At 40.3% G+C, this 24,776-nt stretch overlaps 1 long non-coding RNA gene across 1 annotated transcript in view; it reads right to left on the reverse strand.

Moving 5' to 3' along the window:
- Positions 1-765: 765 nt before the first annotated feature.
- LOC129533028 (uncharacterized) overlaps positions 766-24,776 on the reverse strand; it is a 43,891-nt gene continuing 19,880 nt past the window's right edge. The window contains exon 4 of the long non-coding RNA XR_010133238.1: positions 766-1,075. This is a non-coding gene — a long non-coding RNA (uncharacterized lncRNA). The remainder of the gene's footprint in view (positions 1,076-24,776) is intronic.

Genomic DNA, 24,776 nt, shown 5'->3' on the forward strand with positions numbered 1-24,776 from the left:
TGACTAGCCTAATTTGGGTGGATCATCTGTGACCAGTGGAATGCGATCAAGTTGTTCAAAATGGATGTCTCCTAACCATGCAGATGGGAGAAGCAGGTTGGTTTCTGGGAGATAAAGCTGGGGCTGCACAGACCTGATATTGTGCCTGGTAATTATTGAGGCCTAGACATGAGGTAATGCTGTCCTGTGCCATGGAACCTAAAGAACTTAATCCAATGCCCTATCACACTAGATAGGCACTGAGCTATCTTGGGCAACTGACTTGCTTCTATATCACAATTTGCTATTTCACAGTCTAAAATCAGTTATCTACACTGAGGAATCTTGGCTGATCTATGGCAAAGGCTACTCATTTATCCATTCCTTAAACACTGAGTTTATTTAGTGCTCATTTAAAGCAAGTTTGGGGAGGGCTTGTCTCCTTCATGCCTCCACTCCTTTTGTTCAAAATCCTTTTCTTTTTCTCCTTCACTTTTTCATTCCTCTGGGTTGTCTTGTATCCTATGTCTGCTCCCATACAGGTGAAATTACTGACTCATATCCTGATCAATTTCCCCACTTTTCCTTTAAACTTCTCTTCCACCTCCTACTCAATTCTTGCCCATTCTATACAATGTATTTATTTTGTTATTGTCATGGTAAATACTCAGGGACAGGGAAAGTTTTAGTTATTTGAAGGGGACTGTGTACTTGAGAAACAGAAGTGTAAAATCTGTGAGTGTATTAGTCATCTGTTGCTGTGTAACAAATTATCCCAAAACTTAGTGGTTTACAAAAAAAAAATTTTATTATCTCACAGTTCCTATGGGTCAGGAACCTGGCCTTGGCTTAGCTGGGTCCCCTGCTTTAGGGCCTTTCATAGGCTGCAATCAAGGTGTCAACTGCGTCTATAGTCATCTCAGGTCTCAACCGGGGAAGCATCTGCTTCCAAGCTCAGTCATATGGTTGTTAGTTGGATTCTGTTCCTCCCACCGAAGGCCACAGTTCCTTGCTGGCTGTTGGCTGGAGGCCACCCTCAATTCTTTGCCACATGGCCTCTCCATGGGGCAGCTCAGAACAAGGAAGTCAATTTCCACTGGAGGGAGAAAGCAAGAGAGTGAGCAAGACAAGTCATAGTCTTCCATAACCTAATCTCAGAAGTGACATCTCATCTTTTTGCTGTATTCTGTTCGTTGATAGCAAGTTTTTAGATCCAGCTTACACTTAAGAGGAGGGGATTACACAAAGCCATGACCGTCAGGAAGTGAGGATCACAGGAGGCTATCTTTGAATTTTACCCCACACCTAGCACATGCTATATAGTAAATAAAAGAAAGAATGTTACAATCCTAGTGGGGCATTTGAGAGATTATGTTCAGCTGCATTTTTTCCTATTTGCATACCTACGTTTGTGTGTGGCTATGTGTCTATGTTTGGGTGCTTAGAGAAGAGTAGTTTGTGTTCAGCCAGCAGGAGAGAGCAAATAACAACCATTCCAAATCATATGCCCTCTCATGAGTTTCCCTCATCACCTGAGCCCAGGATCTCTGCTCTTCTTACATCTCTGCTCTTCTCCCAACTCTCAGGAAATGACTTTTTCTTCCATTTTGCAAAGAAAATAGAAACCAGTGAGCACAATCTCCCTGATCACTCAATGCTCACATCTACAAACATCTCCAACTCCCTCCATCTTTATCCTTACTGCGTCCTGATTTAAGGACTGCCTGTATTCTGTCCAGGCAGCACCATCTACCTGTGCACTGGGGCCCAAATTCTTCTACCTTCTCAGGGCCACAATTCATCATTATTTTTCTTTAAAAAGACAGGAAGCAAACATTTCTTCTGCCCTGAATAATCCTTTGGTTTGTATCTTCTCTTATTCCATCCCTTTACAACCAAGCTTTCTGAAGGAATCATTTGTTTTTTCTTTTTCTTTTTTTGTTTCCCTTTTTTTTTTGTCTTGAGAAAGGGTCTCACTCTGTTGCCCATGCTGAAGTGCAGTAGTGTGAACATAGCTCACTGTAACCTCGATATCCTGGGCTCAGGTGATCCTCCCACCTCAGTTTCCCAAATAGCTGGGACTACAGGCATGTGTCACCACGCCAGGCTAAATTTTTTGGGTTTTGTTTTTGTTTTTTGTTTTTTTTTTCTGTAGGGGTGGGGTTTCGCTATATGGCCCAGGTTGATCTCAAACTACTGGGCTCAAGTGATCTGCCCACTTTGGCCTCCTCAAGTGCTGGAATGACAGGCATGAGACACTGTGCCCGGCCTTTTTTTCAACTTCCATTCATTCTTCAACCCACTGCAATATGGTTTGTAGCCATCTCTCATCTGTAGCAATAACAACAACGCAGCTCCTTCTCCTGCACCCACTCCTCCACCAACTGATCTTCATTTATTTGCTCCTCTTTGCAACAAAACTCCACAGTATTTCAAATGTCTCTTTTAAACTCATCTTTCTCAGTGGGTTGCCTCTACTGTTTCAGTGAAATGCTGTTGTCAAAGGCCTCAATGACATTGTTAAATTCAATGGTCAATTCTCATTCCACAGCCTACTTGACTTGATGGCAGGATTTGGTGTGGTTGATCAGTAGCCTCCTCTTGCTGCATTTTCGTCACTTGATTTTGAGGATAACACATGCACTCGATTTTTCCTCTACCTCATTGGCCACTCTTTCAGTGACTTGTTTTCTCCATCTCTTAATATTGGAGGGCCCCAGGGTTCGGTCTTTAGTCCTCTTCTCTTCCATTTGATGAACTCAACCTGTCTTATGGCTTTAAATACCATGAAGTAAGCATAGACTCTATATTTGTGTACCAACTACCTATTCCACCAGGATATTTAACAGAATGTCAATCTTCCTATGTCCTAAACTGAACTCCTGATTTCTCCCCTACCCAAACTTGTTCTATCCATTATCTCCCCACCTCAGCCAATAACATCTGCATTGTTCCAGTTTCTCAGGCCAAAAATAGTGGCTCCTCTCTTCATCTCATACCCTGTTCTGATGTGAGTTACTTGTTCTTTATGGACTTGCTTATGCGTGGTTTCATACATCATCTCCATCAGAAAACTCTGCTGGCACTATCTTGAGAAAATATCTAGAAGCTGCTCTGTCCTCAGCACCTTGGCTACCTGGTCTGACCAGCACCTCTTGCCTAGAGGGTTGTAAGAGCATCTTATTTAGCACCCTCCTTCCACCCTTGCCCTAATATGTCCTCTCCCACACCCGACAGTCTATTCTCCTTCCTGTAGACAGAGTGAGTCTTTAAAACAGGAGTCAGGTCATGTCAGTCTTCTTGTCAAAACCCTCCAGTGGACTCACCATTTCACAGAAAGTGAGAATCAAAGTTCCTACAACAGCTCACGAGGTCTTAGATGAGCAGAATCCTCTGACCCCAACTCCATTGCTTTTTCCTTGCTCACCCTCCTCCAGCCTCACTGGCCTCCTCCATATTTTTGAAACATGCCAGGGATATCTGCAGCCTTTCCAGGAGCCACTTCTTCCCCCTGAAATCTGTTCCCCAGCTATCCTCATGGCTCACTCTTTCTTGTCTTTCATGTGTTTGCCTGAAGGTCACCTTGCCAACGATGTTGACTCAAGTCATCCTCCTCCATGCCCTCCTTTCGCCACCCCTTCCTTTTTACCCCATTTTTTCCCCATAACACTTTTATCTTCAAAGTGAAATCAAATTTACTTTTTACTTATTGAATATGTTTATTTGTTATTGCCTAGAGTGTAAGCTTCATGTTGAAAGGGATTTTTGTCTGTTTTCTTCATTGCTATATCTCTAGCTCTTATAAGAGTGCCTCGGAGTAGGTGTGCTTTATTAAACATGGTTAACAAAAATTGAATTTCCAAAGCCCATTGTCTCATTTTATTTTCAATCTTACTACTTAGCATTTAATGCTATAGAACTCTTCTTCTTTTATAATATTTTTCTCTCTCCTGCTTCCCTGGTAACTTGTTCTCTTCCTGCCTGACCTGTCCTGACCGGTTTCTTTTTGTTTTTTATTTTGAGATGGAGTCTTGCTCTGTCACCCAGGCTGGAGTGCAGTGGCGTGATGTCAGCTCACTGCAACCTCTGCCTCTGGAGTTCAAGCGATTCTCGTGCCTCAGCTTCCCTGAGTAGTTAGGATTACAGGCACCCACCACCACGCCTGGCTAATTTTTGTATTTTTAGTAGAGATGGGGTTTCCATGTTGGCCAGGCTGGTTTCGAACTCCTGACCTCAGGTGATCTGCCCCCCTCGGCCTCCCAGTGCTCTGGAATTACAGGACCGGTTTCTTTTACAAGTTCTAATTTTCTTAAATATGGGTTTGTCATGATTCTGTCCTGAATTTTATACATTCCCCCTTCACAATCTTATCCACACACTTATGTTTCAATTACCATTTTCTCTTCAGCCTTACTACCTCTCCAATGTCCAATAAGACACCATCGGATCTCCCAAAGGTGTTTTGTCATCAATAAAGCCAATCTGAACTCATTAATTCAGATTTATTCTTTCTCATTTTCTTTTATCTTTGTGAATAGTATCATTAGCCACACAGTTGCCCAAGCTGGAAATCTGGAGGTTATTCTCAATTACACTTTTTCTTTATCACTGACTATTGAATCTAATTGACCACACAGTCACATCAGTTTTACATTCTAAATATTTCATTCTAAATATTACATTCTAAATACATCAGACCATCATTATCAGCAATCTCAAACCATACAGGGGTGAAACTTACTTATGCACAGTCCTCCAATCTATTACCAGAGAGATCTTTCTAAAAGCCAAGTCTGATGGCATTGTTTCCTTACTTAACATCTTTGGATGCCTCAGTTAGCCTAAAAGCCCCTCACTTCCAGTCCCTCCTTCCCTTACTTCTCCCTGTACATCTTCATTGCTAAATTACCTGCTGTTACCCATATTTGTCATACATTTCTCAACTCTGTGTCTCTTCACAGGCTGTGCTTGAAGCACTGTTTCTCACTTTCTGCTTTTCCAGGGGCTATCTTCTGTATTTAAAGCACATTCTCTCCCCTTCTCCACTCAGCAACTCCCACCCATCTTTATTTATTTATTTATTTATTTTTGAGACAGAGTCTAGCTCTGTTGCCCAGGCTGGAGTGCAGTGGCACCATGTTGGCTCACTGCAACTTCTACTTCCGGGGCTCAAGCGGTTCTCCTGCCTTAGCCTCCCAAGTAGCTGGGACTACAGGTGAACACCACCACGCTGGCTAATTTTTGAATTTTTAGTAAAGATGGAGTTTCACCATGTTAGCCAGGCTGGTCTCAATCTCCTGACCTCATGGGATCCACCCACCTCAGCCTCCCAAAGTGTTGGGATTACGGGTGTGAGCCACTGTGCCCAGACTCACCCATCTTTGAACATTCATTTCAGTCATCTCTTCTTCTATGCATTTTTCCCTAAATTTCTTTTTCAAGAAAAGCTAAGTGCTTTGTTGGTTTACTGCTATAGTATCGTAGACTACATTGGAACTGGTATTTACAAATATGGCTACCTAATATGTCTACCTCTCTAGGCATTTAGGACAATAACTGTATCTTTCCCATCATTGCATTTCTAGTATCTAACACAGTGCTTGACCTGTAACAGGCTGTCAACCAATGTCAGAGTAAAGAGAGAAGAGAAATATGACATACTTTGGAAACGTTTTGTGTCAGTTCCACCTCCACTTAAAAAGCTTGAAGAATATAAATTGGACATAAATGGAAAAAAGTAATAGAATATTTGTAGCACTTATCTTTATTATAGGAATTCTTTTGTTAAATCCTGGCTCTTCCTTATAAACCCTCAGTCTACCTCTTATAAGGTAAGATAGTCAGTTGATCGGCCGTGTGTCTTGGTTGGGCCTTTTAACTTTCATAGGTACTGTTAAACCTGTCCTCCACCATTTAATTGATGATCAATGCATATGGATATGTCTTTAGTGAGCAACGTCAAATCTCTACCATCCAAGTTATTACATTAGATTATAAGAATATCAATGAGTGTTCTGCTAGTTCCTAACAGTGGATATGCGTCATGTTAATTTTTTCTTGGTGTTTTGATTTTACCATTCCTACCAAACAAGACCACACATATCCTACGAACTTTGACTATATGTATCATTTGAGATTCAGTGACTAACTTTTACCAAATATATTTAGGGAAGTTACATGAAATAGTCCCATGAGAGGATACTATTTTGTTTATTGTAGGGAATGTTTGTAAAGGACATAACCTTCTGTAGTCCCTCTTATGTTGACCTATAGAGAAATTGCTCTCAGTTTTCATTGCCAGGAAATGCTGTGTCTTCTCAGCAACTGATCTATTTTAAACTCATGCACTCTGTGAATCCTATAGCCAATTGTGTTTCTCTTCTTTTTCAGAAAGTTTAAACACACACTTGTGGCCTCGCTTTAATAAGTGCATAGTAGTTTATGACTTGGATTTTTTACATACTAACAGTTCCCTTGGCTTTATTTTATTTTTCTACCCTCATTTCCCTTCACTCAGGTTTGCTCATCTATTTAGTTTCTTCCCATTTGTGTATTTTTGTAAGCTGCCTCAAATCCTTTTATAGTAACAACACAGAGCTAAACTAAATTAAATGAAAATACAATTATCCCATTAGGTGTCTATGATTCTATTAGAGGAAAAATAATCCACTATGCACTTCAAGGTGAGTACAGGTATTATCAGTAGCCAGCAATTACAAAGTGCATGAGGTAGAAAATTGTTAATTTTGAAAGCCAAGGACTCAGACTCTTCTCAGTTAATGGTTATTCCCAGAGTTCTGATATTTTACCTCCCAGAAGAATGAGGATCTGATAAAACATGTAAATAATATTCACATTTTTAACAGCTTCTCTCACAAGTCATGCTGTCCCAGCCAGATTACCAAGATGTCACTGAACTCATCCACTGGGATCCCCAACACTCTGTGAGGGCAGTGTGGATTCTAACACTGGACAGCCTTTTGCCGTCTGGTGGAAATTCACCATTACCCAGCAAGATGCACCATAGTGACTTGCTCTTTTTTTTTTTTTTTTTTAGACATAGTCTCACTCTGTTGCCTGGGATGGAGTACAGTGGCACGATCTTGGCTCACTGCAACCTCCACCTCCTGAGTTCAAGTGATTCTCCTGCCTCAGCCTCCTGAGTAGCTGGGATTACAGGCACCTGCCACTGTGCCCAGCTAATTTTTTGTATTTTTAGTAGAGACGGGGTTTCACCATATTGGCCAGGCTAGTCTCAAACTCCCCACCTCGTGATTTGCCTGCCTCGGCCTCCCAAAGTGCTGGAATTACAGGCGTGAGCCACCATGCCTGGCCTGATTTGTTCTTCAGTTATTCAAACTGCTCTGATTTTTTTGAGAATACATAATCATAAAGCAAACGCTTAAAAAGTTCATTTGGCTTCTTCCAGTGTTTATATTCCTTGATAAATGATCCTCTACTGTACTCCTACAACTAATTAGATGACACATTATACATGTAGTATCTTAGGTGCTTTACGTATTATTACACATTGTTTCATTTAATCATCAAAATGACTTAATGAAATAATCTTATTTTCTTCATTACAGATTAAGAAATTGAGGTTCAAAGGGGAAAATAAATTTATCCAAAGTCAGACAATGACTTTGGGTATTAAATCTCACAGCATGTAACTCCAGAGATTATCTGTTTTCTGAAACAGCATGCTATTTCTCTGGACTCATGCAGGTTCCTTTCTTTTTTTTTTTTGTCATAATCCTGGATAATGGGAATATTTTATGTGTTTGTGTGTGTGTATGTACATGTGGGTATGTATTTTGTGCACTAAATTAGGGTCAGGGTCATAGTAGGTAGTAGATAATTCATTCACTCAAAAGGGTTTAACTTAAGAATGTAGTGAAGAGATTACCTACAGATGTATGGGTGGGGCTAAGGATCCCAACAGAATGGTGAGGCACCCAGAGACTAGCCATAGTAGGACACCATTGCCACTCTTAGGTCTGAAGGTGCCAAGGGAGGGAATTTTGTCACAAGAGCCTGGTGAGATGTTAGCCACCTACTTAGGTAAGTTACCTGTTCTTTATTATCTTGCTTACACATTGTCTCATACCAGTCTGTGGCCTATTAGAAACTGGAACACACAGCAGGAGGTGAATACAGGCAAGTGAGCATTAACACTTGAGCTCACCTTCTGTCAGATAAGCCACAGCATTAGGCTCTCATAGGAAGGTGAACCCTGTCATGAACTGCACATACGAGGGATCTAGGTTGTGCGCTCCTTATGAGAATCTAACGCCTGATGATCTGAGGTGGAAAAGTTTCATCCTAAACCATCAGCAACATCCACCCCCTCACCCCATCCATGGAAAAATTGTCTTTCACAAAACTGGTCCCTGCTGCCAAAAAGGTTGGGGACCACTGTCATACACCGTCTCCATGTAATAATAAAATAATTCTATACAAGTCCAACTTTATGATTTGTAAAACATATAACGTCTAGTTCATGACATGCAGATCAGGTTATACAATTGCTTGGTGTGCCAGGCTTAGGCATTTAATCTCTACTCACCTGATATGGTTTGGCTCTGACCCCACACAAATCTCATCTTAAATTGTAAACTGCCACAATTCCTACATCTTGTGAAAAGAACCTGGTGGGAGATGATTGAATTATGGGTGCAAGTCTTTCCTGGGCTACTTTCGTGATAGTGAATGAGTCTCATGAGATCTGATGGTTTTAAAAATGGGAGTTTCCCTGCACAAACTCTCTCTTTGCCTGCTGCCATTCATATAAAATGTGACTTGTTCCTCCTTGCCTTCTACCATGATTGTGAGGCCTCCACAGCCATCTAGAACTGAAAGTCCATTAAACCTCTTTTTCTTTCCAGTCTTGAGTATGTCTTTATCAGCAGCATGAAAATGGACTAATGCAGTAAATTGGTACCAGGAGCGAGGTGCTACTGAGAAGATACCTGAAAATGTGGAAGCAACTTTGGAACTGGGTAACAGGCAGAGGCTGGAAGAGTTTGGAGGGCTCAGAAGAAGATAGAAACATGTGGAATAGTTTGGAACTTCCTAGAGACTTGTTGAATGGCTTTGACCAAAATGCTGATAAGGATTTGGACAATGAAATCCAGGCTGAGGGGGTTTCAGATGGAGATGAGGAACTTGTTGGGAACTGCAGCAAAGGTGACTCTTGTTATGTTTTAGCAAAGAGATTGATGGCATTTTGCCCCTGCCCTAGAGATCTGTGGAACTTTGAACTTGGGAGAGATGGTTTAGGGTATCTGGCAGAAGAAATTTTTAAGCAGTGACCAGGTGCAGTGGCTTATGCCTGTAATCCTGGCCCTTTGGGAAGTCAAGGCAGGCAGATCACCTGACGTTGGGAGTTTGAGACCAGCCTGGCCAACAGGGTGAAACCCTGTCTCTACTAAAAATACAAAAATTAGGCTGGGCACAGTGGCTCATGCCTGTAATCCCAGCACTTTGGGAGGCCGAGGCAGGTGAATCACGAGGTCAGGAGTTCGAGACCAGCTTGACTAACATGGTGAAACCCCATCTCTACTAAAAGTACAAAAATTAGCTGGGCGTGCTCGCGTGCACCTGTAATTCTGGCTACTCAGGAGGCTGAGGCAGGAGAATCACTTGAACCTGGGAGGCTGAGGTTGCACTGAGTTGGGATCATGCCACTGCACTCCAGCTTGGGCAACAAGAGTGAAACTCTGTCTCAAAAAAAAAAGAAAGAAAGAAAGAAAGAAAAATGAAAAGAAATTTTTAAGCAGCAAAGCATTCAAGATGTGGCTTGGGTGCTGTTGAAGGCATTCAGTTTTATTAGGGAAGCAGAGCATAAAAGTTCATAAAATTTGCAACCTGACAATGCAATAGAAAACAAAATCCCATTTTCTGAGAAGAAAGTCAAGCTGGCTGCAGAAATTTGCATAAGTAACAAGGAGCTGAATTTTAATCACCAAGATAATGGGGAAAATGTCTCCAGGGCATGTCAGAGGTCTTCAGAGCAGCCCATTCCATCATAGGCCCAGAGGCCTAGGAGGATAAAATGGTTTCATGGGCTGGGCCCAGGGTCCTCATGCTGGGTGCAGGCTAGGGACTTGGTACCCTGCATCCCAGCTGCTCCAGCCATGGCTGAAAGGGACCAACATAGAACTAGGGCCATGGCTTCAGAGGGTGCAAGCCACAAGCCTTGGCAGCTTCCATGTGGTGTTGAGCCTGCAGGTACACAGAAGTCAATAATTGAGGTTTGGGAACCTCTGCCTAGATTTCAGATGATATATGGAAATGCCTGGATGTCCAGGCAGAAGTTCGCTGCAAGGGCAGGGATCTCATGGAGAACCTCTGCTAGGGCAGTGTAGAAGGAAATGTGGGGTCAGAGCCCCCACACAGCGTCCCACTACAGTTTAGTGGAACCGTGAGAAGAGGGCCACCATTCTCCAGGCTCCAGAATGGTAGATCCACTGACAGCTTGCACTCTGCATCTGGAAAAGCCACAGACAACACCAGCCCATGAAAGCAGCTGGGAGGGAGGCTGTACTCTGCAGAGCCACAGGGGTGGAGCTGCCTAAGGCCATGGGAACCCACCTCTTGCATGAGTGAGGCCTGAATGTGAAACATGGAGTCAGAGGAGGTCATTTTGGAGCTCTAAGATTTGACTGCCCCACTGGATTTTGGACTTACATGGGGCCTGTAGCTCCTTTGTTTTGGCCAATTTCTCCCATTTGGAAAGGCTATATTTACCCAATGCCTGTACCCCCATTGTATCAAGGAAGTAACTAACCTGCTTTTGATTTTACAGGCTTATAGATGAAAGAGACTTGCCTTGTCTCAGATGAGATGTTGGACTGTGGGCTTTTGAGTTAATGCTGAAAATAGTTGAGCCTCTGGGGGACTGCTGGGAGGGCATGATTTGTTTTGAAATGTGAGGACATGAGATTTGGGAGGGGCCAGGGGCAGAATGATATGGTTTGGTTGTATCTCCACCCAAATCTCATCTTAAATTGTAACTCCCACAATTCCCATGTGTCATGGGAGGAACCCAGTGGGAGGTGATTGAATTATGGGGTCAGGTCTTTGCTGGGCTGTTCTCATGACACTGAATGAGTCTCATGAGATCTGGTGGTTTTAAAAATGGGAGTTTCCCTGCACAAGCTCTCTCTTTGCCTGCCGCCATCCATGTAAGATGTGACTTGCTCCTCCTTACCTTCACCATGTTTGTGAGGCTCCCCCCCAGCTATGTGGAACTCTAAGTCCGCTAAACCTCTTTTTCTTCCCAGTCTCCAATATGTCTTTATCAGCAGCATGAAAACGGACTAATACATTGCCCTAGTGGCAAACCAGATGCTAATGGTTTTTAGGGATGCTAATGCTGTTTTCACCAATGAATATCTTGAAGAAGAAGGGTCCACCAGTCCCTCTGGAGGGTAGCATTAGAGAGTGGCTAAGCATAGTCAACATAATATATTCACTCCAATATTTTCACATTTTTAAGCCTTACACTCCTTTCTCAACACTATGCCAGAGAAGTTCTAGCATCTCAGTCATATTGGATATAGGCTACCACTGAGCCAAGGCTTTATTTTAAAACACAGGAAATTGTTGGTCCCATTGCCAAGAGCTGGAGGCAACACATTAAATCCCAAATCTCAGGAATGTGCACCCATATTGATGAATCTGGTCCAATCCAACAGTGTATTTCACTCTCCTTGCTCTAACACTCTTGGAATCTACTTCCATTCAAGGTCCCCAGAATTGTCACTATAAATTAGCAAGACCCTACAATTTCTTCAGTGTCTATACCATCTCCTCTTAGAGCAGACCTTCCCTATCTAGACTGTGCTGTACTACACATCTGGAAGCAAGGGGGAGTGGTAGGGTGGATCCCTTCCAAATTTGGTACCCCCTCTTGAAGGAAAATGCTAAATGTGAAGGCTGTGAAATTATTTTATGCAGAGGAATTCTGTTCCCTTAGAGAAGGTGAAAGTTTACTTCAATTGGCAAAGATGATTCAGAGATGTCCGGGGGGGGGTTTACAGTTCTCAGCATGGGCTATTTCTGCCCAAATTTCCCTATACTAAGTTTGAGAGTCCCAGTACTTTCTGAATGAGGCCCTTAGCTTAGCCTAACTTGATCAGATTGCCTATTTAACTGGTTTTGTAACTCTGTAACCTATATAATCATGCCTTGGGCATGAACCTTAACCATATCTTCCTTACAGCTACATTAGACAAGGATTTTCTTTAGGGACATCAAAAAGGCATACTGATTCTCCCCCTAAACCTTGATTTTGGAGGATAAAGCTTTACGTTCATCTTTTTTAAAAAAAGTTCTCCAAGGCAGTCAGAAGTAGGTATATCACCCCCTACAGATATGTTATTACTGTCAAAGCAATAACAACAAATGTCCAGCTACTTCATCTTCCAAACCCTGTTCTCCACTTGGACCCTGTCTCATGCTATTACTGCCGATAATTTGAGGTAACATAGTGCCTTTTCATGCCATAGCTTACCAATGGCATATTTTCTCTTGTTAAGAAGATTATCTGGGACTCATGACAATCAGTCCAGAATCTACTTTGAGAATCTGTTTCCTGGGGTCATGCCTAACCAATCACTCTGTCAGTCAGGGTCCAAAGAGAAAACATGGCATTCCTAAAAAGACATAATGGAAGAGAATTTAATGAAAGGACTTTTTACAGAGGTATGGGCACAGTTAAGAAAACAAATGGGCCAGGCGCAGTGGCTCATGCTTGTAATCCCAGCACTTTGGGAGGCCGAGGCCAGCGGATCACCTGAGGTCAGAAGTTCGAGACCAGCCTGGCCAACATGGCGAAGCCCTGTCTCTACTACAAATACAAAAATTAGCCAGGCATGGTGATAGGTGCCTGTAATCCCAGTTACTCAGGAGGCGGAAGCAGGGAGAATTGTAGGAGGTGGAGGTTGCAGTGAGCTGAGATTGTGCCATTGCACTCCAGCCTGGGCAACAGAGCAGGACAAGAAAGAAAGAAAGAAAGAGAGAAAGAAAGAAAGAAAGAGAGAAAGAACGAAAGAAAGAAAGAAAGAAAGAAAGAGAGAGAGAGAGAGAGAGAGAAAGAAAGAAAGAAAGAAAGAGAGAGAGAGAAAGATAGAAAGAGAAAGAAAGAAGGAAATAAAGAAAGAGAGAAAGAAAGAAAAAGAAAGAAAGAAAGAAGAAGGGAGGGAGGGAGGGGGAGGGAGGAGGAGGGAGAGAGGGGAGGGGAGACGGAAGGGAGGGGAGGGGAGGGGGATGGAAGGGAGGGAGGGAGGAAGGGAGGGAGGGAGGAAGGGAGGAAGGAAGGAAAAAAACTGATGGTGAGGCAATCAGCTTTCTCCAACAACAATAAGAAGTTGTTACCACTCATAGACCTGAAGGATCAAAAGGAGGGAATCATGTAACAAAGCCTGGGAAGAAGTTGAGCTCTGAAAGAGCTCTGAAAGAAGCGCTGCCTGACAGGGACTGTCAAAGCCATAGCAACATAGGGAGGGAGTGGGAGTATTAATACCCTATCCCCATCTCCTTCCAAACCTCTGATCTCCTGATATTGCTATTTCCCATAGGTCAAAATCAAATGATAAGGGAGCAAGGATGATGTGGAGACTATCCATTAAGACAGCTCATCTCTCTTCCATTTCCAGGTGAAAGGAAATGAAGAATATGGATACCTGAAATATTTTGCTAAGGCAAACTTCCCATTATAAATGCTATCTACTTCTTATATATTAAAATAATGTGGATTATCTTTTAAGTACGTTCTCACATTATTAAACCTTTTTTTAATCAAAGTCTATTAATATTTTTTGGTTAAAATTCTGCAATGTTGATAGATTAATACAAGTTAAATGATGATACAGGATGGGGAGATGGGAGAAAGGAAATGTATTCTAAAGCTTTAGGAAAAATATATTTTAAAATGAGATTTGATCAAGATAAAGCTCTAAATTAAATGTTCTGACTACAATTTGACTTTTTTACTTTAGCTTCCTGTAAAGGGAAATGCTCAGGAGAACATTTGCATATAGTTACTTGAAAATAATGTTTTGATAAGCATAAATGAATATAAAACAACTTGAAAGGTTTCACATCACACTTAAAATGATCATGTGTTTAAGGGAGTTAAGAGATACTAGTTGGAAAAAAATAAGGTGCTTTGAATTTGATTCATATTTAGAGAGCAGTTCAAGAATCTCTCCCTCTGTAATTCAACAAAGCCACTTGCAACAATAGTAATTGTAACATTTTATTGGAAGTAACTCTTAAAGTATCATCTAAATATAAGCCCATGATGTTTTTCTTTAACCTTGACAGATACACTACTTTGATGAGGTGGAGAGGAAGAATAATTTGGAAAAGGTTAAAGAGAAAATGTGTATATGAAGTAGCCAAAGGTCTCAGGCAGTTGAGGAGAACATAAAATTTTCTTTCACATTTCCACTTTATACTTCCAGTTTGCAAATATAAAGATTACGTTACCCCTGTAAACAAATAATGTCTATAAAAAGATAGGTCAATTGGGAAACTCATGACTTGCATTTTGTTTTATCCTCTAATACTTCAATATTTGTGGCATTACTTAAAAACTGACATTATCCAACCCAGCCATAAAATAAAAATCCCGAGCATAAAAACATATAATAGAAGCTCTAGCAAACTTATTTTCACCTTTTCCCATATTTTTAAGATAATTAAGCCCTAAAACTTTCAAAATTGTTTAAAATCTTTACATACTCCAATTGCCTTAACTGACATTATCCAACCCAGCCATAAAATAAAAACCCTGAGGATAAAAACATATAATAGAAGCTCTAGCAAACTTATTTTCACTTTTTCTCATATTTTTAAGATAATTAAGCCCTAAAACTTTCAAAATTGTTTAAAATCTTTACATACTCCAATTGCCTTAACACTTTTAAAATTCTCTCCAGGCTAGTCCTTTATGATTTTAGTTTACTTACAAACATTTTAATATATTATCTATCCAGACATATTTTTACAAATTTTGGTGAAAATATTTGTTGAGACAGGATAGCAAAAGCAAAACTAAAGTTTAAAAGTTTTTAAATTGACGTGTACTTTCATAGAGTAAATGCACATATCCCAAGCGCACAGTTTGATGAGATTTGACAAATATGTACACATATATAGCCGATACCACCATTAAGATACAGCATTCCATTACTCCAGAAAGCTCTTTTATGCTTCGACCCAGTTAACTGTCAACTGCCCACCCCCACCCCCACCACAAGAGGCAGTAGCTGTTCTGATTTCTATCACCATAAATTAGTGTTACGGGATCTCTGGGGTGTCCATTTTCTTTCTGGAGACCTCTGTGGCCAGTGGCATGTTTGCACAAGTTCTTGTCCTGTGTCCAGGAAGAATGAGGTAAGCAGACAAGCGAAGGGTGAAGGAGACAAAGAGGAGCTTTGTTTAATGTTAGAACAGCTCAGTGGAGAACTGCAGCAGGTAGCTCCTCTCTGAAGGCAAGTCTCCCCTTCTGGTGGAGTGTTCAGCTCTCAGCAGAGAGGAGGCCCTGAAGAGGGTAGCTCCTCTTCGCCCATTGGTTGTCCCGTCCTCTGCTGCTTCCAGCAGGGAGGAGGCCCTGGAGAGGGTGGCTCCTTTCTGTCCACTGGTCATTTGGACATCTCTACAAAGCTCTGAAGCTCTCAGCAGAGAGGATAGCTCCTCTCTGCAGCTGATTGTCCCTTTGTCTCATCTTCTTCCCTCTCTGGCTAAACCCGGGGCTTTTATGGACCTCAGAGGAGAGGAAGTGTGTGCCCACTGGTCCTTGGGAGGCCATGGGTATCCAGAGGAGGCACCGCAAGTTCCCACTCTGGTCCGTGGGACTGGCAGTCTGGCCCCCAGCCTTCAGGCCCTCCCTAGCCTGAAGGAGAGGCCTTTACCAGGAACCCACCCCCACCTTCCACCCAGGAATCTCTGTGCCTCACACTGCCATTCATGGTCCTGGGGCTCAGCCCCAACCCTGCTCAGAGACTGGAGCAGGCACTGGGAGAGGAAAGAGGCCAGGCTGGGAGAGGAGAAAGGCTAAGCAGTGGAGCAGACACCCCCAGCCTGCAGGCACAGAGGGTATGGGGCTTCCTGGCCCCTGAGGGTGCAAGCTGCAGAGATGCCCAGGTTCTGTGCCTGTGCCTGGGAGGGCAGCGGCAGCTGCAGCTGCACCTGTGGAGCTCTGCCCCACCAACTCGGAAGGGGCAGGGCTCCCACTTGTCCCCATCTTCTGCCTGCTCCATGGAGCAGGAGGCCTGGATCTGCAGCTGGATTTGAGCAGCTGCAGTGGCACCAGGATAGCTCCTTCTCCAACTCAGAAGGGGCGGAGCTCCCACTGGCTCCTTGGAGTGTGCAGTCCCAGCTGTGCCTCCCTGCTGCAGCCAGCATTATGGTGGCTGAGTTTTGCCTGTTTTAGAACTTCATATTAGTAGAATCACACTGTATACTCCTTTGTGTCTGTGCTTTTTTTCATTCATAATGTTTCATGTGTCAGTAGCTCATCCCTTTTCATTGTCAATTTGTTATATGACTATTCCACTATGTCTTTGTCCACTTTTCTGTTGCATAATATTTCAGTTGCTTCCAGTTTTTTGTTATTATGATGAAACTATGACTAAAAATATATTTTGGCCCTATACATAGGTATGATGGAGCTAACTCTCACTGGCTCAGTAGAGCTGATAACGGGTATCTCTTCCTAACTCTGTGTTCAGTGGCATTATGTTGGTAGCTTAACACTGGCCACAGTGGGAGTATTTACGTCACAGAAATTGGCAATACTACAAATCAGGCTTTAAAAATGTTTCACTTTTATTAATTAATTTTAAAGTGGTGGTTAAACATTTATCAGAATACCACTGGATATATGTTTTCTTTCTTTTGAGTAGACACCTAGGAGTGGAATTGCTAAGTCCTATGTTCAACTTTATAAAGTTGATAGTTTTTCAAACTAGTATCATTTTACACTCTATCCAACAATGTGTGAGAGTTATAATCATTCTACATCGTCGCCAGCACTTGATGTTGTTATTCAGTGAAAGATATCTGAAAATATCTTTATTTGCCTTTACTTTTAAAGAAAACTTTTGCTGGATTTAGAATTCTAATTTAATAATTTATTTTTTAGCATTTTAAAACTGCCATTCCAACTGTAGTGGTATCTCATTGCGGTTTTAATTTGCATTTATCAATAACTTTTGTGCTGAACATTTTTTCTGTGGGTATCGACCAGTGTATATCTTCTTTTGTCAACTTTCTGTTAAAGTTCTTTGCCCATTAATTTTATTGTGCTGTTTGTATTAGTGAGTTGTAGAACTTCTATATATATATTCTGGATAGAAGTCTTTATCAGATATGTCTTGTGAATATCTTCTCATCTTTTCACATGTTGACAGTATCTTTTGATGACAGCAAATCTTGAAATAAGTAGTATAATCAATTTTGTTCTATTACAAGATTGTTTAAACTCTTCTAGATTATTCATATTTCCATATATAGTTTAGAATCAACTAGAAGTTGACTGGGATTGCATTGGGCCTATAGATTAATTTGAGGAGATTTGACACCAGCATTGTGCATCTGCTTGACATCTGTATCTTTCAGTCTATGCACATGGGATTCATAGATTGAATCTGTTTTTTAAGATCTCTGTTTTTAAAGACCTTCTTTCATTTCTCTCAGAAGTGTTTCATAGTTTTTAGCCAAGAAGTTATCATATCTTTTGTTAAATTTATCCCTAAACATTTATGTGCCTTAATGTCTATCTAATGTCTATCTAGAGATGTTCATTCTTTGAGTTCTAATATTTGTCGTTTGTATTATTTTCTCTCTTTTTTCTTCAGTCTAGTATAAGGCTTATCAAATTCATTAATGTTTCCAAAAAGCCAACTTTTGTTTTCATGGATTTTCTGTATTGTGGGTCCCTTTTTTTAAAAAAAAAATTGATTGCTGCTCATAAATGAACAAATATTTTATTCTTTCAATTTAATTTCAGTTTAGTTTATGCCTGTTTTTTATCTTCTCTAAGTGAAAACATAAAACATGTATTTTAAATATTTTCTTATGTTTTAACAAAAGCATTTAAAGCTGTATGTTTTATGTTAAGTACTGTTTTTAGCTATCTCTCAAATTATTTTCTAATCTTCTTTTCTGGATTCTCTTACTTAAAATTATAGTATTTAGAAGTGGTTGCTTAAGTCCTAAACATGTAAGAACTTCTTTCTGATATGCTTTTCATTTACTTTTAATTTAATTCCATGTTAGTCAGATAACATGATTTTTAATATCTCTGTTTTGAAAGATCTTTCCTTTCTCCCAGCAATGTTTCATAGTTTTTAGCCAAGAAGGTATCATATCTTTTGTTAAATTTATCCCTAAACATTTATGGGAAATACTATATCAGACATAGTATCCCACTTCAGAGCCAGGCGCGGTGGCTCACGCCTGTAATCTCAGCACTTTGGGAGGCCGAGGCGGGCGGATCACCTGAGGTCAGGAGTTCGAGAGCAGCCTGGCCAACATGGTGAAATCCCATCTCTACTAAAAATACAAAAATTAGCCAGGTGTGGTGGTTGGCACCTGTAATCATGGCTACTCAGGAGGCTGGGGCCTGAGACTTGCTTGAACTCGGGAGGTGGGGGTTGCAGTGAGCCAAGATCATGCCACTGCACTCCAGCTAGGGCAACAGAGCAAGACTCTGTTTCAAAAAAATAAAAATAAAAAATAAAGCATACTCTGGAATACTCCAATTCTTTAAAATTTATTAAACCTTGTTTTATGACCCAGTGCATGGCTCAGGTGTTGGATGTAGTGTTCTGTTAATGTCAGTTAGACTAAGTTGGTTGATAGTGTGGTCCAAATCAACATGCTTACTATTGTTTGTCTTTTATGCTTCAGTTACTGAGGGAGGAGTGCTACACTATCCAACCGCAATTGTAGGTTTGTCTATTTTTCTACTACCTTTGCCAGTTGTTGCTTCATTTATTTTAAAGTTCTATCATAAAGTACGTACACTTTTAGCATGGTTATGTCTTCTAAATGTATTAACCGTTTTATCAAAATAAAATGTCTCTTTAGTGCTGGTAATATGCCTTGTTCTGAAGTGGGATACTATGCCTGATATTAATATAGCCTTTTCCAGCTCTTTATGATTAATGTTTACATGGTACATCTTTTTTTTTTCCATTCTTTTACTTTTAACTTACGTATGTCTTTATGTTTGAGGAGAATTCCTTGAAACAGCAGCTAATTAATTAGGTCTTGCCTCTATGCCTTTTGATTGATTGTTTAGTACCTGTGCACTTAACGTAATTCCTGATGTGGTTAGGTTTAAGTCTACCACTTTACTATTTGTTTTCTAATTGGCCCATTTATCCCTTTTCTTTTTCCATCTTTTCCTTCCTTCATTTTAATTAAGCACTTCTTAGTATTACACTTCATCTCCTTTTTTCACTTATTATTTCATTGTTTCATTTATTTAGTTGTTTCCATAGGGAATACAATATACATTATTAACCTATCATAGTGTAACTTAAATTGATAGTATACCCCTTTATATATAATGTAAAAACCATATATAAATATAATTCCATTTACCCTCCCCTCTTCTTTGTACCATTTGTCATATATTTTACTTCTATACATTATGAATCCCACCACACATTGTTATTACTTATGCTTCAAGCAGTCAGTTTCTTTTTAAAGAAATGAAGGAAATAGAAAATTGTGTAGTGCTCTCTCATTCATTCATGTAGATTTGAGTTTCTGCCAGGTACAATTTCCCCTTAACTGGAATGAGCTTATTTAACATTTCTTCTGGTGCAGGTCATCACTTTTGTTATCTGAAAATATCTTTATTTGCCTTACTTTTGAAGAAAACTTTTGCTGGATTTAGACTTCTAATTTAATAGTTTATTTTTAGCATTTTAAAACTGCCATTCCATTGTTTTCTGGGTTGTATTGTTTCTGATGAGAAATTAATGGTTATTCTATTGTTACTTTCTTATATGTAATATGTTTTTTCTTCTAGATGTTTTGGAATGTTTATTTTTAATTTAATTTAAAGCAATTGTACTATGATATGCCTAGATGTGGTTTTCTTTGTGTTTATGCAGTTTTGTGGTTCATTCCTCAATTATGCTTGATTCAGAAGTTGGGATTTTCAAAACCAAGTTTCTAAATGTTCACTTCTTGCTGAGAAAATAAATTAATGTCTTCAGGGGCATTAGTTATTTGGTGCTGAACAATATACTCTGTGGATTTGTGTTTTTCATTAAATTTGGGGAATTTTTGAACTGTTATTTCTTTTAACATGTTTTTTTCTTGTCGAAATCTCTTTTTCTTTCTAGGACTTCTATTCCACATGTTAGAGGACTTTATAATAATCCACAGGTCACTGAAGCTACGTATATGTATAGTCAGTCTTTTTTCTTTTTGCATTCTGTTCTTTAATTTGGATAGTTTCTATTTACCTGTCTTCAAGATCTTTTCTTTTACAGTATTCAAACTGCTGTTAAAGTTAGCAAATTTTTAACATAATACACATTTTTAATTCTGTGATTTTCATTTGTTTCTGTCTCTTTGGTTTCTATTTATTTGCTGAGATTCCACATCTGTTCATCTGAAGTCTTTGTTTACTAATTCCACAATGAATGTCATCTCTAGGTTTGTTTCTATTGCCATTTCTTCCTCATATTTTTAAAAAATTCTCCATATGGCTAGTAATTTTTAATTTTTAAGCCTGACATGGGATGCTATATTGTTGAGCTTCTGAATTTATTTGTCTTCCTATGAAGAATATTGGATCTTATTCTGGCAGAGGATTAAGTTACTGGCAGCTCAGCTTGATTCTGCTGAGGGGCTTGGTTTTCAGCTTTGTTAGAGTAGGTCTAGAGTACACTTATGCCAGGGCTAGAGTAGTCCCTACTCCTAAATCATGATCTTTCTGGGGCCTCAATTTTGGGTTGTTGGCATTCTCCTGTCTCTCAGCACTATGTATTCTCTAGTATTTCCATTTAAGCCACAAAAAGCAGCCCAAAGTATCTGCTTTTTCCTAGGTCTCTTTGAATTGTATCATATGCATGCACAGGCATTCAGTCAAAGACTTAACAGAGGATATTGATGCAGATTCCTGGGGACTCTTGTCTGCTAAGCTCCTTTATTTCTGGTAACCTGAGATGCAAATTTCAGCTCCTTCAGTAGTCCTAAACTTCAATCTCCCTTTTATATGGCCAGCAAGACTGTTGCTCTCTGCTTAAACTCCACTTTTTGGGGTCACAGTTTGGAAATTACTCTCAGATAGTAAACTGTAGTAAAAAAGGCATCCACCTATGCTTTATGTCTCTCTCAAGGATTATAGCCCTTAGCTGTCTGTTGACCAAAGCCTGAAAAAACTTGATTAATATATCTTATACAGTCTCACATCTGTAAAAGTGGGAGAATAAGTCTAATATCTATTCCTTCCATCATGTCCGGGGCCAGAAGTTGGATTTTCAAAAATGTTCCCCACCAGCAATCTCTTCCCATTCCAGTTCCTTTCATAGACTGGTGTTAGTGGAATGTTGGTTCAACTTATTTGACAAGGACATGAAAAATGTTGGTCCACAAGACAGAAGCTTATTTCTGTTCCATGTAAATTCCTACTTGAATGGGAAGTTCCTTCTGTAAAGTTGCCAGGGGTCTGAAGTCCTTCTCTCTTGTGGATCTACTACTCCTTGAATCATGCTTATCTGAGAGGGCTCACTACCTTGCTCTTACTCTAATTTGTTGGAAGGGAGAAAAGCAGAAGGAAAGAGTACACCCTTTTCCTTGAAAAACATGAGCCATAGGCAGCACATTACTCAAACCCCAGAGCTTAGTCTACAATGGGGGCTGGGAAATGGACTTTTCATTCTGTACAACCGTGGTCCCAGCTAACACTCAGGAGTTCTCTTATTAAAAAAGAAAGAAGAGATATTAAATACAAGTAGTATCACTGCCATGACACTACTTTCATTAGTGGATATGTATCTTAAAGACTCAGTAAAATACCATATTCTGTTCTTTTATTTAAATTAGATGTCAAGTTTCTATCTAGTTGAACTGGTGGAAAGTTCAACTTCACTCATTCTTAGCAGCCACTTCCCCGGCTGTGATTGTGCTGAGTGTCTAGGGGAGTATCAAGTTTTGGGGAAGTCCCTCAAGTCATTGGTCATGAGGCTACACTGATTTCTGCTAAGATTGTAGCCCCAGCCTGTAGAGCTGCAGAGATCTTTCAATTTGATGCTCTGCTGCTCCTCACCTCTCTTGGCATACAATATCTTCAATGAGCTACAGCCACGAGCCTAGGATCCTGCATGTCACATGCAGCATATGTCCATTTATCTGTACTGGTCTCAAACCATCAGCCTCAATCTAGTTCTCAATCCAGAAGAAAACTTTCTTTTTAGCCTGGGAAATCTCTCTCTCCTTCTTCTCTCTCTCTCTTTTTCTCTTTGTATGTCTTGTTTTCCAAGAGCCACCTCCTCAAACTATTCTTTCAGTGAATTTAGGGTTTTAAAAACAAAAGCCAGGAAGCCATGTCTCAAACCCTCCTCAAGGCAAGGAACATGTGAACCTCTTACCTATATGAATAGGGGAAGGGAAGAGGGAAAATAATGGGTAAAAACATACATTATTAACTAAAAGAAAAATACCACCAGAGTAGAGTGATTTCCTAAAACCAGCTCAGATGATGTTCTTTCTCTTTTTTTCTTTTTCTTCCTTTTCTTTTCTTTCTTTCTTACTTTTTATTTTTTATTTGAAATGTAGTTTTGCTCTGCCACCCAGGCTGGGGTGCAGTTGCACAATCTTGGCTCACTGCAACCTCCACCTCCTGGATTCAAGCGATTCTCCCACTTCAGCCTCCCAAGTAGCTGGGACTACAGGCACCACCACCACAACCTGCTATTTTTTGTATTTTTAGTAGAGATGGGGTTTCACCATGTTGGCCAGGCTGGTCTTGAACTCCTGACCTCAAATGATCCAACCACCTCATCCTCCCAAAGTGTTGGGATTACAGGCATGAACCACTGCCCCTGGCCTCAAATCATACCCTTTCATAGGTTATAGTTCTCCATTTTCTCCCCGCCCCATCTCTTCATCACCTTGACATCCTAGTGAACAGCCAGATCCGCCTTCACTTAACAGCATAACTTGTCAGCAGGGAAAGTATGCCTTTTACAATTTGGATTCAATGAATGCATTTTTAGCTTCATCTTGTGCCAAACTGAAACTTTTCTATTTTGCTTTGTGACATTTTTTGCCTTTTATACTTCCAATTTCTTCTGCTTGATATCTCCTACATGGCCTGCTTTCCAATATTTCATCATGAAAATTTCTGTTCATACTTCAAGTCTGGCTAGAACACTGTTTCTGCTGGGAAGTTTCCCCTAGTACTTCCAGGCATCTTGGAGTATTTATGTACCTGAGCCCTTTACAGTGCGCTCATGCACAGTTGAAGGCTCCCAGTAAATGAGACTCCTGTTCCAGACCCCCACTGCCTCTTAGTCTAAACAACACCTAGAATACTCATTGTTAAATGCCTGTTTCATGCACTGGATTGTGATCCTTTCAAGGGCAACATGATATCTTATCACAGATGTGTTCTTGCCTGATAGTATACTTGGCACATGAAGGTGCTGAAAGACACTGTATTAGTTTCCTAGGGCTGCTGTAACAAATTACCACAAACTGGTAACAACACAAATTGATTCTCTCCTAGTTCAGGAGGCTAGAAGTAGGAAATCAAGGCTCTCAAGCGTCTCCCACTCTCTGTCTAGGGGAGAATACTTGCTTGCATCTGCCCGCTTCTCACAGCACCTGCTGTTCCTTGGTTTGTGACTGCACACCTCCAGTCACTGCCTGCATCTTCACACAGGCTTCTCTTCCCTCTCTCCCTCTCTCTCTCTCTCTCTGTCTCTCTCTGTCTGTCTCTCTGTCTTCTCTTCTGCCTTTTATAAAGACACTTGTTGTTGGATTTAGGGCCCAGATGTAATCCAGGATGATGTTATCTCAAGACTCTTAACTATGTCTGCTGCAAAGACCCTTTTTCCAAAGAAGGCCACATTCACAGGTTCCAGTACACATATCTTTAGGCAGCCCACTAAAAATGCTTTTTAAATGAATGAGTAAATTAAAAAGTGAACTGTATATATACATGTATTTACATGCACAAAGGATGAAGACAAGAGATATTACTTTTTTACATCTTTGTTGCGTTCTATTTGTAAATTCACTTTGTAGATAATATATCATGCTTGTTGCTCTGTGCATGATGAGAGTTCTGTTACATTAAGTAATCCCACAATTCAAAAATGAGTTGTTAAAGCAAAAGACACAATTTGGAAATCTATACAATCATTCTAACAATATTTTCTGACACAACTTTGTCTTTTTTCAAAAAAGCATGTAAGACATAAATTGAGAGGTTACTATATGAATAAAAGAAGGGTTTTCAAATAGGCATTTCTACATATAGTCACCTTACTCTTGGTCCCTCAAAAAAAAAGTCTACTTTTAAAAACAGGGCTGGTAAGACTGACCAGTGTTTCTTCTTGTGGAGAGTTATATTTGTATATTTTCACAAACAGAACAGGTTGGGAGGTTACAAACATAGAAAAATATAATGAAAAGATCCAGATTCATTTTGTTTGGTTTTAATATAGTCTTTTTCTCTTTCCACTTTCAATATGACTGAGAGATTTAATTTGAGTAATACCACAGGAATGTAGTTTCAAGAAGGAAAAATG

The sequence above is a fragment of the Gorilla gorilla genome, chromosome 3 (assembly GCF_029281585.2).
Source record: "Gorilla gorilla gorilla isolate KB3781 chromosome 3, NHGRI_mGorGor1-v2.1_pri, whole genome shotgun sequence".
NCBI classification, from domain to species: domain Eukaryota; kingdom Metazoa; phylum Chordata; class Mammalia; order Primates; family Hominidae; genus Gorilla; species Gorilla gorilla.